A 6000-nucleotide genomic window follows, 5' to 3' on the forward strand; every position below is an offset into this window, starting at 1 on the left:
GTCTCGTCCCAGTTCAAACCCAGGTATATATATATTTATATATAGTTTTGGTGTCAATTACAGCCTGTCGCAAGCTCTCGTGACAGGCTTGTAATTAACTGGTAATTAACTTCGTTTGCTGAATGATTTCCTGATTGCTGAGAGAAACGCTATGCACTGTCTTCCTGCCAGAGGTCTTTCATGTCTTTGGCCATGTCTGTACATACTGTGCTATATGTATGCACACACAGCTGTCTCTCACACATACTAATACTCCTTATTTTTCCATCCATATACACCAATAGGGACCACATAGTATCCACACACACTTTTAGTTGTGCTACAAACTCTCACATTTCCACACCCACCCACACCATTTATATCCCTCTCACTCCACACACACCTTGTGTAGAGCACTGTTTATACTGTGGGCTCTCCATTCATTTTTATTCACACTGATACACATACACACTCTTTCTTCACTTGCTTTCAGTTACCCTTTGACACCTCTAGCCATAAAACACATCCACACCGGGGGAAGGACAAGCACAGATAACATTCCAAGAGACACTGTTTTTAAGTTATCCTTGCTTCATTCATTGTAACATCGCCGGAAGAAGAGATCAGTGTATCTCGAAAGCTCGCACAAATAAAAGCATTTCGTTAGCCACAGAACGGTATCATCTATTTATTTTTTGATTTTATATATATATATATATATATATGTAATCCAAGACCAAAAAGAAAACTTATAAGTCCATAGATATAGTAGTCCTGATATTGAATGTACAAGCCAGGAAACAGGCAGCCTTTTTCGTGGGTACAACAAACTCCCCTTTTAAACCTGCATAAGAAAAAGAAAAACGCCCAATCCTAGAGCATTACTGCTAAAAACAAATGTAATAATATCAAAAATTCACAAATTAAAACTCACAAACAAAGAAATAGATTAAAAAAATTGCGCGCCATCGCATGTGTATTATGATCTACACACCGCGTGAAGTGTTTGAATAACGGCCGCTGCATCAGTATCTGGCTTGTTAGCTTTTTCAAAAAATGTCCTCTTTGACCAACTCAGAGATTGCTCCGCCTGGGAGGTAAGTAGCAGATTTAGCTCTATCCTTACATCTTTTAATTCTTTTAGGATATCTGCTCTTCTATTTTGTCTATGCAAGTCGGAGAGTTCTTGCAGTGTGGCCCTTAACTTGGTCAATTTAGCTTCTCTCTGCTTTTTACGTCCGGCAGCTGTATTGATAAGCATACCCCTAAGCGTTGCCTTGTGGGCTTCCCAAAGTGTTAGACGCGACTCTACACTTTCCATATTGATTCGGAAAAATTGTTCTATTTCCACCTTGAGATTCTGGAATACCTCTGGGATTTTAATAATTGACTCATTCAGCTTCCAGTTTGCTCCTGGTCGGTCTAGACAAATTTGTGAGCACCTTAATTTTACCAGTGGGTGATCTGACCATGAAATATCATGGATCCGAGTTTCTGAGATCCTTAGGACTAGTCTGTTTGTGACAAAGAAGTAGTCTATTCTGCTATAGCTATCGTGGGGGTGTGAATAGAAAGTATAGCCCTTATGTCTCGGGTGGAGAAACCTCCAGATATCTGTTTGCTGACTATCTCTAAGACTATATTGACCAACTCTAAGACTATAAAGATTGTGGTGGTAGGGGACTCCATTATTAGGAAGGTAGATAGGGCAATCTGTTGCCAGGACCGCATGAACCAAACAGTTTGTTGTCTCCCAGGTGCTCGGGTTCAGCACATTGCGGATTGGGTAGACAGATTGTTGGGGGGGCTGGGATTGACCCGGTGGTCTTGGTACACGTTGGCACAATGATTACAGGGATCTAGGCCAAAAGCTTAAGGCAAGGACCTCCAAGGTAGTATTTTCTGAAATACTACCAGTGCCATGCGCTACCGCAGGGAGACAGTCAGAGATCAGGGAGGTTAATGCATGGCTAAGAAAGTGGTGCAGGAAGGAGGGGTTTGGGTTTTTAGAGCACTGGAACTCCTTTTCTGAGAGGTGCTATCTATATTCTAGGGACGGATTGCACTTCAATGAAGAGGGATCTTCTGTGCTAGGGGGGAGAATGCTAAAAAGGTTGGAGGAGATTTTAAACTAGGATGGAGGGGGGAGGGGAATGAAACAGATAATGAACTAAATGGAATAGATGAGGATACAAGGTGGTATGGAGGTAGAATGGGGGCAAGTGCAAGTTTGACAAGCAGTGAGACACCCATAGTAAATACAGATAATACTAGAAAACTTCTAAAGACTAAACAAAGAGGGCGCAGAAAGGAAGGAGCAGATAAGATAATAGTACAGGCTGAAAAAAAACTGAAATGCATGCTTGCTAATGCAAGAAGCCTGACAGATAAAATGGGGGAGCTTGAATTAATAGCTGCAAGGGAGCAGTATGATATCATAGGCATTACTGAAACATGGTGGGATGAAACTAATGACTGGACAGTTAATTTAGAGGGTTATTCTCTTTTTCGGAAGGATCGAACAAATAGAAGGGGAGGTGGAGTATGTTTATATGTTAAACCGGATCTAAAACCTATTATAAGGGATGATGTCTATGAAGGGAATGATGAAAATGTAGAGACTTTGTGGATAGAAATTAGCAGTGGAGGCAAAAGTATAAAGAAAATGTTTGTGGGAATATGCTATAAACCACCAAGTATCTGTGAGATTGAGGAAGCTAAAATACTTTTGCAAATGGAGAAGGCATCAAAACTGGGTCATGTTTGCATAATGGGGGATTTTAATTATCCAGACATAGACTGTGGCAATGAGATTAGCGTTACAACAAAAGGGAACAGGTTTTTGGGGGTGCTTAAAGACAATTATATGACCCAAATTATTAAGGAACCAACCAGGAGAGGGGCAGTTCTGGATTTGGTCATATCAAACAATGTAGAAGTAATAACAAATATTCAAGTCCTGGAACATTTGGGTAACAGTGATCATAACATGGTCTCATTTGAAATAAACTATCAAAAACAGATTACTTGGGTTCAACAAAGACCTTCAACTTTGGAAAGGCAGATTTTAATAAACTGAGGTCTAATCTAGTAGTAATACAATTGGATGATATTTTTGTAGGGAAAAATGTAGAAGATAAATGGGCAGTCTTTAAAACATTGTTAGAAAAGCACACGTATCAGTGTATACCCTTGGGTAATAAGTATAAAAGAAATAAGTCAAAACCAATGTGGCTAAATAAACAGATAGGGAGGAAATTGGCAAGAAGAGGAAGGCGTTTAGATTCTTTAAGTCAGAAGGGACAGAGACATCGTATCAGAATTATAACGAATGTAACAAAAATTGCAAAAGGGCAGTCAAATTAGCAAAAATGGATAATGAAAAAAGGATTGCAATAGAAAGTAAGGTCAACCCTAAAAAATTCTTTAAGTACCTTAATAACAAAAAAATGAGAAAAGAAAATATAGGACCCTTTCAGTGTGAGATGGGTAGGCAGATTATTGGAGATAAGGAAAAAGCTGAGGTATTAAACAAATTCTTTGCCTCTGTGTTTACCAGGGAAGAATCAAATTCAATAGTAGTGCCACAGGAGGAAGTCACAATCTCCATATTAATGAACAATTGGTTAACTGAGAAAGAAGTTCATAAGCGACTTGAAAAAATTAAAGTAAATAAGGCACCTGGCCCCGATGGCATACATCCAAGAGTTCTCAAGGAGTTAAGCTTAGTAATAGCAAAACCATTATATTTAATATTCAAGGACTCCATTTCCACAGGCTCAGTACCACAAGATTGGCGTAATGCAGATGTGGTGCCTATATTTAAAAAGGGAGCTAGATCACAACCGGGAAATTACAGACCTGTAAGCCTGACTTCAATAGTAGGGAAACTACTTGAAGGTATAATACGGGATAATATTCAGGAATACCTCATGGAAAACAAAATTATTAGTAATAGTCAGCATGGATTTATGAAGGATAGATCTTGCCAAACTAAACTTATTTGTTTCTTTGAGGAGGTAAGTAGGAATCTAGACCAGGGTAATGCCGTTGATGTGGTCTACTTAGATTTTGCAAAGGCTTTTGATACGGTTTCACACACGAGGTTGGTGTACAAAATAAAGAAAGTTGGACTCAGTAATAATATATGCACCTGGATTGAAAACTGGTTAAAGGACAGACAACAGAGGGTTGTCATAAATGGAACTTTTTCAGGTTGGGCTAAAGTCGTGAGTGGAGTACCTCAGGGATCGGTACTGGGACCCCTGCTTTTTAACTTGTTTATTAATGACCTTGAGGTTGGGATCGAGAGCAAAGTCTCCATCTTTGCTGATGATACTAAATTGTGTAAAGGTAATAGAATCAGAGCAGGATGTAATTTCTCTTCAGAAGGACTTGGAGAGACTGGAAACGTGGGCAGGTCAATGGCAGATGAGGTTTAATACAGATAAATGTAAGGTTATGCATTTGGGATACAAGAATAAAAAGGCGACTTACAAATTAAATGGAGATATATTGGGGGAATCCTTGATGGAGAAGGATTTAGGAGTGCTTGTAGACAGCAGGCTTAGCAATAGTGCCCAATGTCATGCAGTAGCTGCAAAGGCAAACAAGATCTTATCTTGCATCAAACGGGCAATGGATGGAAGGGAAGTAAACATAATTATGCCCCATTACAAAGCATTAGTAAGTCCACACCTTGAATATGGAGTACAATTTTGGGCACCAATCCTAAGAAAAGACATTATGGAACCAGAGAGAGTGCAGAGAAGAGCCACCAAATTAATAAAGGGGATGGACATTCTAACTTATGAGGAGAGGGTAGCTAAATTAGATTTATTTACATTAGAAAAGAGGCGTCTAAGAGGGGATATGATAACTATATACAAACATATTCAGGGACAATGTGGATATGGGAAATGAATCCCTGTTAGGTGCTAGAAATGTCTTAGTGGTATTGTGCAATATAGCATTAGAATCCAGGAAAGAGTTAACTTCATGTGCAGTAAAAAGGCATTGAATGCTCACTTGATAGCCATAATATAGGATATATGTAGAATGGTATGCAGGCACCACAGTGGGTGTGTGAAATGTACACTCACTGAAGAGAGCACACCCCACACCCACTAATGGGACAGCACACCTCAATCCCTAGGCATGAGACAATGTATAGCCATAAACAGTAGAACTGCAATAACAATATTGAATAACTCACGAATCCATCCTGGATAAATGTAGCGTGCCTCCTTCCGGTTTGATGAATCCAAATTGAGAAAAAGAGTGGTGGAGCACTGCTGAAAAAAATAAAGGGCTGGAGGCTGATAGCAAGTAAAAATGCTTTAATTTAAGGCATGAGTAGACCGGGCTACAAACAAAGAAGGTATCTCTAACGCGTTTCGCGCTGTCAGAGCGCTTTGTCAAAGAGTAACCTTAGTGTGGGTAAATGACTCATTTATAAATGCAGGAGTGCGGAAGTATGTTCGCGCCAAAACGGACGCCCCCCGATCACGTGGTCTGGTGTAATTACGGGCGCCTGCAAGGTTTGGACAACCTCCCCCACACATGCATGAATAAAAGTAATTAACAGTGAATAAAACCCAAATAACCACCCCCTTGCCAAGTCTCTACCTGCACAGCCGCTTCCCTGTCACTCCCGGTCTCCTTCCAAAAACCAAGATGGCGATCGGAACTAAATCTACGGAGGCCCTGGATGGACAAAAAAAGCACACTGCGCAAAACAGTGACTTCAAAACAAGGACAACTTTATCGTATATAAAATCAACACAAGAACAATATTGAAAAAGATAAGAAAAGAAAACTGAAAAGAAAAGAAATGAAAAGCAAAACATATAATAAAACATGAATAGGCTAAATGTGAATAGTAAAAAAAGCAGTATCATTATTATAATATATAAAGAAACACACTTGTTTTAACCCCTAACAGTGAAAATTATATAAATAATGTAGTAACATATTCAAAATAGATACAACCTGAATAACACTGTTCCACTGATGTGAACA

The sequence above is a fragment of the Ascaphus truei genome, chromosome 11, assembly GCF_040206685.1.
Source record: "Ascaphus truei isolate aAscTru1 chromosome 11, aAscTru1.hap1, whole genome shotgun sequence".
NCBI classification, from domain to species: domain Eukaryota; kingdom Metazoa; phylum Chordata; class Amphibia; order Anura; family Ascaphidae; genus Ascaphus; species Ascaphus truei.